The 13,037-nt window shown below is 42.3% G+C and overlaps 1 pseudogene; it reads right to left on the bottom strand.

Moving 5' to 3' along the window:
• Positions 1–7,746: 7,746 nt before the first annotated feature.
• LOC118670843 lies at positions 7,747–12,773 on the bottom strand (annotated as a pseudogene).
• Between the last annotated feature and the right edge of the window lie 264 nt (positions 12,774–13,037).

The following is a 13,037-nucleotide window of genomic DNA, read 5'->3' as shown; positions in this document are numbered from 1 at the left end:
ACATTCTCCAGCTAAGACCAGTGTTCCCTGTCACTCAGCACTGCGTACCTGTGCTACTTCCCCCTCAGCCTCAAATGTGGTGTCTGCCATTTAGTTGGGATGATGATTTGATATCCAGGATATTTGACAGTCCCATCTTTTTCTCGATCTAAATTAACCAAAAAGCTTCCATCATTCTACATGACCAAACAGCGTATCGCAGCAGACACACATGCCCAATGACACACATTGAGTTTCACGCAACACTGAAACATACCCTGTCCTTGGACACAATCCACGTCTCTGTGGCTTATCACTTGTCTTAATTTTTAATATCATCCATGACCCAGCACCATACCTGTCTGTTCTCCTGACCCTCACCCACATCCTAGCCTCAACCTGTTCCTGAGTGAGTAAATGAATTGAGGCAGAAATGAGTGAATTGATTGCCGAGTCTAAAATTGTACCCGGAATGTGACCATCGCCAGAGGGGCTGCTTAGCTGGGCTCATAGATGTAGATGTTGGCCACAAGTCTTGGGAGGACAAAGGGATGAACTTCACATTATGTGCAATAATTTTTAGGTTTAAAGGATAGTTTCCTTCCAAACAGGACAAAGTTCAGGAAGGGTCAGGGCAGAAATGCATTCCTTAAACAGCAATCTTAGACAAATCCAGACGAAATGCCACTCGGAGGTTAACATCTCCTCCTGCCCGCCTCACCCATCCAAGCTCATGCTCCAGGAACGACTCCTTTATCTCCCTGGGGCAGTTGCTCACTCATAGGAGTTTTCGAGTCCTTTTGTTTCCTGGCACAGTTAAAATATTCCTCTTCTCCTGGGACTCGGGAGCAGAGTGTTACGCTTCAGTTGGTCCCGGAGGGGGCACTGCATCATTGCTGGTCTCGGCAGCTCATGTCTGTTTTCATCTTCTCATGCCCTGGCAGCCCTTCTGGTTAGGATGCATCTGATTTTGTTCGTATGCGTTCCACATGCTGTGTGTTGTTTGGTGCATGTGTTTGTGATGTATGGGAATAGTATTTAGGGAGAGGCACGTGCTCTGGTAAATCGCCGAGACCTGGGGTTTAACCTGGGACAGTCAGATGCTGAGTCCAAGCTTTAGCCATTTCGCTCTGCTGACTACTCAGGGTTCACACTGTGCGACTTCTTTTACACAGTTAAAGCAGTTATATGTAATTCACAGCTCACATACATGTTTCAAGATGTATGAAACATGGAAGTATGGATACCGAATTTATGATAGTGCTTGTCTAGGAAGGGAGAGCAACACTTAGGATCATGGAATGATTGGGGCTTTGAATTTCTGTAAAGAGAAAACTTTAACCCATGTTACAAAACAATTGACAATTGTAAATTTTTTTATTAAATTAGTTGTGGTTTGAAAATTTCTTAAAACAAAAAAAATTACAATTGGCTGTAAGTAGGTTACAGCGCAAATGGTAGAGTATGATCTTGATTTTGTAAAAGAAATGTATATAAGATACAAAGATTACACAGTGGTCTGTCAGTAGTGGGTTATTTTGGAATGGTGGGATTAAAGATAGGTATTTTTTTTGTTATGTTTTGAAAAACAATAATTACAAAATTAAAGAACATTATAGAAAACTAGAGGCCCAGTGCACGAAATTCGTGCACGGGTAGGGTCTCTAGCGGCTGCCAGCAGCCAGCACCGTGTCACTGACACCCACCATGTTCCACACCCTCTGGTGGTCAGCACATGTCTAACTCTTGGTCAGTCGAACTCCTGCCCGTAGGGACAATTTGCATATTAGCTTTTTATTATATAGGATAGTGATGAAGTTATGCTCCCACAAAACACGTTGCTGGTAAGCCCAGGGAGTCTGACTTCAGAGTGTGTCATCTGAAATGCTGTCCTCCACCATCTCCTTAGTGAAATCATCTTCATTCCCTCCACCTTCCCCTTCTCCCTGGGTCAGACTTGAATAATGTCTCTCCTGGAGAATAGCAATGGCCATGTAAGTAGTTTCCCCATTTCTGTCTCATCATCTCCAATCCACTCTGCACACAGCTGCTAAATTGCCTTTCTGAAGAGCCTGCCTCTTCCTGTCACTCCACTTCCAATAACCTTCAAGATAAAGTTCAGATTCATCAGGAAGCACACCAGCACCTTCTTGGTCTTCCGTGTATTATTCATTGCCTTCTATTGCTCTCTCCAGACAAAGCACTTCTCCTGTAATGTCCTGGTTCCATCCCTGGCCCTTCAGCCTAGCTAACTCCTGCCAACTTTTGCAGATTTGTTCTTTTATTAAAAGCATTTACCAAGCTATCCCCAGGCATCCTTTGCTAAGAGAGTGGCAGCTCTCTTGGTTTCCAACAGCCCATATCCACTCCCATGCTTATCCCTCTGACTCTACCAGACTTCAGGTAACGACGGGCAGGAATCTGTCCTAGCACTTGAGTGCCTGTTCTTAGGCGGTGCTTAGCATTTTTGGAATGAATAAATATATGCTGCCTCTTGCTAACTTCTTAGACTGGATGTAGAAGGGTTTGGGCCCTGAGCGCTTGGTCCAGAACACTTCGTGGTTTTGCTGGGGAGACCTTCCAGCCAGGGGTGGCTCAGCGTCTGGCCAAAGGCTTTGCTCAGCTCCTTCCAGCTTCTGCTGCACATTCACGGGAGGAGTGACCTACATTCAGAATCACTTTATAATTCAGGAATTAAGCTCAAAAGTGTAACAGGTGGAGCTTGCTGCAGTGTGGGAAAACATTTTCAGAAATCCAAGATAATGAGAATGAAGGATTGAAGAAGCAAGAACTGCTGACAACAACAGCCCAGAAAGTAGGACAGTTTAGACAAAGTTTCTTGGAGGAAAAGGGCCTCAGTGGCTCTGGGACTTTCCCACACAGCGCCTTATCTGCAAATGATGCTTGTGAATCTTTTTGACCACCACGAGGATAGTCCCTGGTGACCACCGAACCTCCATTCGCTACCACAGACATGGAGCTCAAAGGTGAGGAGGCAAGGGTCCCTGCAAACATCCATGAGCTGGACACATCTAAAATTTCATGCTCAAGTTCATTCTCCCATTCACTTAGGCTTTCTTCCTTCAAGAAACATTTTTAAACCTTTGTTCTTTGCCAAATCTGAGGATTTAGATAAAATCAAGTATCTGTTTTTAATTTAATTTATTGGGGTGACATTGGTTAACAAAATTATATAGATTTCAGGTGTAAACTCCACAGCACATCATCTGTACACTGTATTGTGTGTTCACCACCCCAAGTCGAGTCTCTGTCTATTACCACTTATTCCCCCATATCCTCCTCTACCTCCTCCAGCGATCACCACACAGTTATTTGTGTCCATTTTTCTTTTTTGCTCAATGCCTCCAGCCCCAGCTCTCCCTCCAACAGCTGTCAGCCTTATCTCTATCTATGAGTCTGTCTCTATTTTGCTTATTAGTTTGCTTTGTTCATTAGATTCCACATATGAGTGAAATCACATGGTACTTGTCTTTCTCTGACTGGCTTATTTCACTTAGTATAATGCACTCCAGGTCATCCATGCTGTTGCAAAGGGTAAGATTTCCTTCTCTTTTACTTTTATGTTTTGTGGCTGAGTAGTATTCCGTTGTGTAACTGTACCACAGCATTTTATACCCTCATCTACTGATGGGTACTTGGGCTGCTTCCAGATCTTAGCTATTGTAAATAATGCTGCAATGAACATAGGGGTGCATATATTCTTTTGAATTAGTGTTTCATGTTTCTTCATATATATATACCCAGAAGTGGATTTTCTGGGTCATAAGGGGGTTCCATTTGTAATTTTTTTGAGGAAACTCCATACTGTTTTCCACAGTGGCTGCACACATCTGAATTTCCCCCCAACAGAGCACGAGGGTTCCCTTTTCTCCACATCTTTGCCAACACTTGTTTGTTGATTTATTGATGATAGCCATTCTGACAAGCATGAGGTGATATCTCATTGTGGTTTTAATTTGCATGTCTCTGATGATTAGTGACAGTAAGTATCTTTCCATATGTCTATTGGCCATCTGTATGCTCTCTTTGGAGAAGATCTATTCAGTCCTTTGCTCATTTTTTAATTGGATTGTGTTTTTTTCCTTGGTGTTGAGTTGTATAAGTTCTTTATAAATTTTGGAAATTAAGACCTTATCAGATATATCACTAGCAAATATGATCTTTCATTCAGTGGGCTGTTTTTCATTTTGTTGGTGGTTTCCCATTGTGTTTTAACAGCCCTTCCCATTGACAATACTTAATTTGGGGAGAGTGTGTAGTGATCAGTGAAGTCACTCAGGTGAGGACTTTGGGTGGTAGTGGTGTGACTAGGTGAGTCAATCCAGGGTAGGTAGAGTCTCAGAGCCTAGAGAGAGGTGACGGGGCATGGCAGACTGTAATGAAGGATCCGAAGCTGACTGTGGCGGAGTTGGGGTGGAAGGTAGGCAACTTGAGGACTGGTCATGGCAATGGGCATCTGTCTGACCAGAACTCTGTAAGTCAGAGATCATGGGATGAGTCTAATCCTGGGGCTGAAGCCTAATGCTGTGTGGACACCAGGCAGGAGCCAGACTCAGGTAAACAGGCATCTGGAAGGGCCCTGATGCAATGGCTCAGCAGTTTTCCAAAAGAAACGGTCCAGTTAGCAAAAGTGATTGTCATATTATAGTTGCTCGATACGCCATATTACTTGGTGGTTAAAAGCATAATAAGCGATTTGTAGGTATCCAATGTGAACTAGTTATCTTGTTAACACTTGATTCAAAGCATAGAAAAAGCCTTTCTTAAAATCAAAGGTGAAATAGAAGCAAATACTTTATGGCTAACAGAGCCCAATGCAGTTACGCTAACAAGTGCAGTGTATTTATTCTCTACTGACTTCTGTGTTCCTGTTCATTTAAAAATTATACATCAAATTCAGAGGTTATTGTTATCAATTTACATACCACCTTTTTTTATTTCCAGTAACATTTTCTTTCAACCTTTCTTATATCTTCAGTTTGTACATTGAAACATAAGTGTTTTTACCTTTTAGAAACTTGAAATGAACATAATTAAGAATCCTAATTTTCCACCAACAAAATTTCCAAAATTTATAAAGAACTTATACAACTCAGACTCAAAAGCATTCCTGGTCCAGCATCGCATTTATGGAACTAGGATCCTGCTGTTTCATTTGGCTGTTTTTGTTCGAAGGGTTTTGTTTAGTGCTCCATCATCCAATGGCAAAGCCCCTTCCCAGTCATGACCCCTGCCATAGACGCCTGTCCACTCAGACGCCTGAGGGCAGAACTGCGCCCTTAGCACCCGGGCCAAGGCTCTGACTTCCATGCTTAACTGAAAGCCCTCAGACGTCTTTCCCCCTAAGATTTGGAGAGCTCTCTCTAACAAAACTGTCTTTGCTACAATAGCTGTTAATATAAAGAAAAGGAAATGCAAAGGCATGAGAATAGGAACAGATCATCTCCATTAATGTTCCAGCTTTGCCACTCAGCAGCGCCACTGCTAACACCTGTGAGCTCCAGCAGACACCGAGACTCTCTGCCCCTCAGCAAGTCACTCCCTGGCACTTCATAAAAGCACCCGTGTCTACATAGATTAGAATCAAAAAAGAAAAACAAACTGGACCTACGTCATCACTTGAGAAGCACAATACCACCTACTCCAGCAAGTTCCCTTGAGCAACCTCTCGGTCTTCGTCTACCCAATGGCTCCAGGCCTGAAACACCAGTGGCCACAACTGCATTGCAGCTGAGAAAACGATTTCTGCCCAGACCAGTGGTGCCTCCTGATGCAGAAACACCTCCAGATCCTCAGTTCTCTCAAGAAGGAAGGGAGCTGGTCAGTGGGAGAAATCGTGCAGGGACACTGTTTCTGTTCATACCCCCTTCTCATCGGTCACTGGTATCAACTTCCTGATCAATCTCATCCTGAAAGCAAATAGCCAGGAAACTGAGCAAGGTCAATCAAATGAAGTAGAGTAGCAAACATGCTCTCACTGCACCGTGGATGTGCCCCTAGAATACATCTTCACCATCAAAGACTGCCATTATCTTCCTCAAAAACCTGGAGTCTGGGTGGTAAAGAAGGAAGGCTGCATCGGATCTGTACACACAAGCCAGATGCAATCATTTAAATATGCTTTTAGACACACTATGCAACCGTTCAGATCTCATGTCTCCATCCCTCCCGGTGGAGGGCTGTGGCTCCTGTGACTTCATGGAGAGAGTGAGTGAACTGTTTGTCCTCATGTGGCCCTCTGAGTCCCTTGGCCTCGTGGCAGTGTTTTGTTCCCTTTGTGGATGCTCACCTGAAGGGATAAAGCTAGCAGCTCGGATAATCTCCTGGTCCACATCTTGTCTTGGTGAGGGCCTGGAAGTTGAACCCTCACTCAGGGGTTTTCGGAAGTCCACAGAGTGAGAGGGAAAGTGTTCCCAATATGATGCCAATAACAAGTATGCAGACATAGGTTAGGAAGCAAAACCATTAGAGTTCTGGATAGTTCCTTCCTGAAGCGGGCTAGAGTCCATGCTGTGCCTCTCTTCCAAACTCGGCCTTCAATGACATCTTAGTGGTAGCTGGAAATCAGCCATGGTGGAAGAATTTACACCACATGCATTGGCAAATTCTACCAGTCAGGGTCATTTTCCCCAGCGCTAGTTTACCAACACAGGACTGTTTCTAGACCTTGTATTCAGGCATACCCAACCAGCAGTCCAAGAATAAGAGCCCAGACTTTTTGAAAGTGAAACGAAGAAAGGACCAATCAAAGCTTTGCAAAATGTCCTTGAAAATAAACCCAAATCAAATCTTGGTAAAAATGATTTAATAGTTTCTCCATTGGTTCCTCTCGAAACACATGCATGTCTTGTGTTTTCATTCTCTTCCTCTATCAGTCTCCCACCCTCAGGAGCACCGCCGGCAGACATCTCCGGAAGCGCCACCGTTGCTTGGCCTTTTAAGTATCTCTGGAAGCTCCGTTGCACTATTCTGAGAATGTAGTGTACAAAGAAAATGCTTTTTGTTTATTCTATGTGGCTAAAAACAGTCCCTTGACCCCGAATTTGCACTTTGAAATACAAAATTTGAAAATACATAAATATGTTATTGCTAAATAATGGAAATACCTCATTCCTGACATCTATGTAATTAGTGAACATGAATGAACTAACATTCATTATTCTTCAAAACTTATTTATTTCCTATGCTTGTTCATGTCTTTTCATGATTTTGTGCATTATGATTTTTCTTTCATGTATTTTTTTTCACGGCCACACACACCTCAAAGGGTGAATTTTATTTACGTCCCTTCCTGTGCAGTAGACTTCATATAGAGACTGAACATGGAAGCTGCTTTTCCCACAAAATAACTTGACAAATGACCACATTGTTAGCTCTTTCATGATACAGGGACATCAAATCGTTTTTAGAAAATTAAATGGCGATTGAAAGCTGATTATTAGTCCTTATAAATCAGTGCATTCATGAGAAATCTTATTACGAGCAAGTGCACAAAACACCAGTGAAAGTGAAACTCGGGTGACGCGCTGGGAAAATTAAACGTCTTTCGCCAGGTTCACTTTACATGCTCCTGGCTCGTGGTTGGCCCAACATGGCCCCTCAAGACACATTAGCCCCAAAAGCTTTACCGGTCCTACCTGATTTTTCCCTCAAAGAACAGTCATGAAACAAGAACTAAATAAGAGTCTGGAGTCTCGCCGGCCCAGCCTCAGTACAAGGGCTTCCCCACCCCTGCTCCGCAGCAGCTCACTTAGCCACGCGGGACGAGTTTATTTTCCTGATGTCAACTTGGCTCAGAATCAAGGCCCCATTTTTGAATTTTCCAACCTGGCCAATCCGTCCACTTGACAAAATACTGGGAGCTGCTTTCTTCTTCTTGGATTTCCTGTCCTCCTGCCCTTGCTTCTTCTTGTTCTTGAAAATGTCTGTGTCCTGGGCCATTCTCTTTTCCTTTTCCTTGGCTGCCTTTTTCTCTTAGGTCTGCTCCTGCAAAACCTTGTAATCCACATAACTCTTGGGGAGGCTGTGTTATGGGTTCACTCAGCGAGATAGACCACCGACTCAGAATTTAAATTTAAGAGCCTTTATTAAGCTGGCCAGCTGACTACAGCTACAGCACCCTGCCGAAGCAAAGGCTGAACTGCAGCCCAGACTACAGGAATTACAGCATTTTTATTTGCAAAAACCACAAAGTTACAAAACCTTAGTTCGCGACACAATATAGCATCATTACCTTCCTATTTATATGTTTTAGGAACAGAGAGTACAGCATATTGAGAAGGGACCATGAGACCATATCTCAAGGCCTGGCCTGATGTCAGCACCTTCTTATCTATGTGTTTTAGGAACAGAGAGCACAGCGTGCCCCATCTGGCCAAAGTGCCAGATACGCAGCCCAGCACAGCTGCGACCGCATGCTCCCGTTCCAGGACTCTCTCCTTCCCTTTCCCGTAGCCTGTGATCCCAAAGCGGTGCACCTCCAGCAGAGCCTTTTCTAAGTTAAATTCTTGTACATTCACATCTTTCTCAAGGATACTAGTTTTGGTCTGGGCGTTCTCATCTTGATCCGGCTTCTGTTTCCTTTTCTTACTCCTGCTGTGGAATTCCACCACTTCCACTGGCTGCCTCCTGTCCAGGGGAGAGGGCGATGCTGCCCCCCGAGGGGCTTGTGGCCCAGCGGGGGCCTCCGGGGGTCGTGGAGGGGGCGCGCTGCGGCTCTTCCCGGAGCTCGGAGAAGGTCGAAGCCCTCTTCCTCGGGCCTCTTACAGGAGCACCAGGTGGGGGAGCGGGCTCGGCTCCCAGGCCACGGGGGTCCCCGCATCTCTCTTCTTGTTTTCCTTTTTCTTTCGGATCCTTTTCTGTTCCGCTTCGTCTTCTGTCTCTCCAAAGTCTTAGAGGTTCTGGAGCACCGAGTCCAGCAGCTGGCGGGGGGGGGGGGGGGGGGGGGGGGGGGGGGAGGCGGGGAGGGCCCCCGCCCCTGCTCGTGCGCCATCGCGGGTGTGCGGGTTGCGCGCGCTGCGCCCTCACTTCCTTCCATGTATTTTGATTTTTCGTATCTCAGAACTATACCTGCTATCCTCTTTCTCATGGTTTTTTACCTACCATGAAATGTATTCTGGTGACCCACTCTAGAAATACTGTGTTTTTCTTCCTTGTAAGTTTTCCTTCTTTTTTTTGTTTTTATTATGAAAAATTAAACATCTCATCATTCAGCTTTACAGAGCCACCTAAGGAAAATGTTGGTTTTCTTATTTTCTGTGGCCATAATAAAATAGTTCTAGGAATGATAGTAAGAAAAGGTCATGACCTTTATGAATGCATTTACTAGAATGCATTGTTGGCAAAATATATGTCAGCTTCCTTGGAAGAACACACTCATCCTTTATCTTTTGTGGTATGAATAGAAATAACATTAAGAACACACTTTGCATATGTTTTGACAAAGCCTCATTTTTAGGACTCTTATTCAGAAGCATCTGAACAAAAGATGCATGGTCCATATGAGCCTTCCCTGTTCCACACCCAAGGCAGACATCATCCATTGTCTTTGTCATCCTTCCCACAGAGCATGGGAACAAACTATGATTCTTCTTCATGATTGGAATTTGCTATGAGATAAAAACATCTTCTTACAAAGGTCCTTATGATTTATAATACTTTTTAAATATTCTCATTTGCTTGAAATCTTTCTTAAATTAAGTGGTACACAAGGGACTGAAATATTTTTCAATTTCTCCTAGTTTCCAGAGACCCTAGAGTTTCCCATGTTTTGTAGATGTAACTTAGCTTTCTCCTTCCTTGTTGGCTTTTCTCTCATTCTATTTCTAACACTAAAATATATCCACAGTCCATAATAAAACAGCTTTGAAATTAGAGTTAGGAATGTTTTATGCACACCAGCTGTTTATGAACACCTTAACAAATAAATATGCCTGGAATATTCATATCAAGACACAAAAAGGAAGTTGCTCAATTATTTAGTATCCTCAACTCAAGGTCAAGGGCTACGAAAACATCTGGTAATAAGCCAAAGGTGATAGCTTTGGCTTCATGTGTGTAGAAAAATTTCCTGTTATTTGACTCTGACGTTTATAGTCTTAAGAGAATAAGCTTACAAATGAATTTCACCAAAGTCACTATTCAGACATATCTTATAACAGTATATCAAATAATCAGAGTATTGAATCAGCTTCTTCTAGCTGATTGCAAATATTTGCTCCTATTCTGCTGTGATAAGCTCATCAATGATGTCCATGCCTTAATCCCCAGAACTTGTGACTATGTTGTCACCTTACATGGAAAGGGACTTTGCGGATGTGATTAAAAATCTTAAAATAGGGAGATTATCCTAATTACCTGGGTGGGTCCAATGTAATCAGGAGAGGTTTTATAAAGTAAAAGAGGATAAAAGTAGAGTCATGGAGATCTCAGAAGATGTTGTGTTTGGCTTTGAAGACGGAGGAAGGAGCCCTGGTTGGGTTGCTCAGTGGTTAGAGTGTCGTCCATCTACGCCAAGTTGCAGGTTCAATCCCCGGTCAGGGTGAATACAAGAAGCAACCAATGAATGCATAAATAAATGGAACAACAAACTGATGTTTCTCTGTTTCTGTCTCTCTTCCCCTTTCTCTCTAAAATCAATAAAGAAAATAAATAAAGAAAACAAAATATAAAAAGATGGAGAAAGGGGACACCAGTCAACAAATGGCAGCCTCTAGAGCAGTGATGGCGAACCTATGACACTCATTTTTTTGGTTGATTTTTCTTTGTTAAATGGCATTTAAATATATAAAATAAATATCAAAAATATAAATCTTTGTTTTACTATGGTTGCAAATATCAAAAAATTTCTATATGTGACACGGCACCAGAGTTAAGTTAGGGTTTTTCAAAATGCTGACATGCCAAGCTCAAAGGTTCACCATCACTGCTCTAGAAGCTGGAAAAGGCAAAGGAATGGGATTCCCCATCCCCACCCCCACCCCAAGAACCTCCAGAAGAAACAGACCAGATGATACCTTGATTTGAGACTTCTGATCCCCAGAACTGTGAAATAATAAAATTGTGTGCTGTTCTAAGTTGTTCAAATGTTGTATCACTTAATTTGTGGTCATTTGTTATATCAGCAACAGGAAACTAATACATCTTTTTATACATTCCAGAGAAAGGAAAAAGAGGGGAACATTTGCTCTATACAATCCTTTGTCTGAACCAAAAAACGAATCCTTTCAAGATTTCCTGGATTTTTTTTAAGTTCCCCTCAGTATGTTGCATGGTGCTGAGAAGTATTATCTTTATTGATTGTATACAAACAGTACATTTTTCTTCCTGACTTCAAGAAAAAGTTTTGTGAAAGTTGGAAACCAACACGCTCAAGACAAAGCAAGTTAGTATGTCAACAGCAAGCAAAAGAGAATAAAGGCAACAAAGAGTTAAAATGTCCAAGGTCAGAAGATATTCTTAATAATGATGTCATTATCCTTTTAAAAACAAACATTTGATCTAGTTTCATTTTTACAGCTTGGGAGTGTTCTGAAGCTCAGAAGAGAGGGCACCCCACATGAGTGTCTACCCACAACACAATTGTCACTAGCAAATATTCAGAATGTTTCTAAAACTCTTGGCCTTTCCAACATAGCAGCTTGGGTTCAGAGCTCTAGTATCAGTTCTAAAAGCTACGGAAAATAAGACAATGAAATATCATATGAGAAGGATGTCAATATCAAATGCTGACCCAGGCCTTCCCGGAGCTTCTTTTATTGTGTGTCTCAGCTGTTTTCACATAGACAAAGACTGGCTAGAGTTGAACTTTTTTTTTTTTTTTAATCAGATTCAGAGAAAGATAAAAAAAAAAAAATCTATTACTTTTCAGCCCAGAAAGTCCTGGAAGAGCTTATCTTTATCCTCTCCTTGCTGTGACAGGCTTTGTCATTCTGCTGTCATGTCAAGCCATAATTTCTTCTGGCTCAGATAAACTGGTTGGCCATGGTTCAGGGTACGTTAATACAATGTACAGTCTCACTGTTTATTCAGTGGTATTGAGCCACAACTGTAGAATATACGAAAGGACTAAAAAAGAAAAAAAAAAGAAAAATTGAATTAGAACCATTTCTCACATATCTGATATGACCCGTATTTATAAAAACTCCATTATCCAGGTTTATCCCATAATTCATAAATTCACTATGAGTAGTTGGCCTACTCTTCATATTGTCTCCTCACTTTCCCTGAAGGAATCCTTTATTTGAGTATTTTTCAAATGTGAAAGTAGATCCTAATGAACCTTCCGTTACATAACAATCAGGGATATAAGCATTTGCTCCTTGTTGAGCAAGAACTGCTGGTCCTTAATTATTAAGATTATTTATTAAAGGCCACACTGGTTGGTGGCTTCTGTAAATAGGAGTTGTACAATTCTTGTGTGTCACTGGCTCATTTGTATTATTGGCCTCTGGAGCATATGAAACAAGAGCCTTGGTTGTGTTTGCCAAGAAGGTGGCTTTATTTGGAAGGTAGCATGCCTCAAGAGTCAACAGGAAAAGTGCATGCTAACTTGGACCCCATAAGGTGTTCATTGAATTTGTAAACCTTCTATGTAGCATCTGCACACACCAACTGCACTGCATCCGAGTAAAGAGGAAAGGCCAGCTTTGTACCTGTTAGGAGCGTGGGCTTAGCCTTGATGGCCAGCTCAGCAAGCTCTGATGTACATCACATACGTAAAGCAATACCTGAGGCTCCCCCTGCAACACAAAGCTTGATACAGGATTCTTCATCTTCTCAGATCTTTCATCCAATTAAAACTCCAGGCTTGAAACAAGAATTGCTGCTGGAATGTTAGGATGTGTCCGGCTGTATCTACAGGGAGAAGGCTGCAAACCAACTGTAATCTCAGTTACTCATCTAAGTGGGAAAGGGATACTAGTTTTACTGGGAAAACAAATAAAATCCTGCATGGTCTATGTTTTTCTTGCAAGTAGTCAATTTACTTGAATTTGAGTATCCAGGAACTTAAGAGGCATCTTCAGAACTATACCTCC

The sequence above is a fragment of the Myotis myotis genome, unplaced genomic scaffold, assembly GCF_014108235.1.
Source record: "Myotis myotis isolate mMyoMyo1 unplaced genomic scaffold, mMyoMyo1.p scaffold_m19_p_16, whole genome shotgun sequence".
Taxonomy (NCBI): Eukaryota; Metazoa; Chordata; class Mammalia; order Chiroptera; family Vespertilionidae; genus Myotis; species Myotis myotis.
The sequence above is the reverse complement of the archived record's forward strand: the minus strand, read 5'-3'. Positions and strand labels throughout refer to the sequence as shown.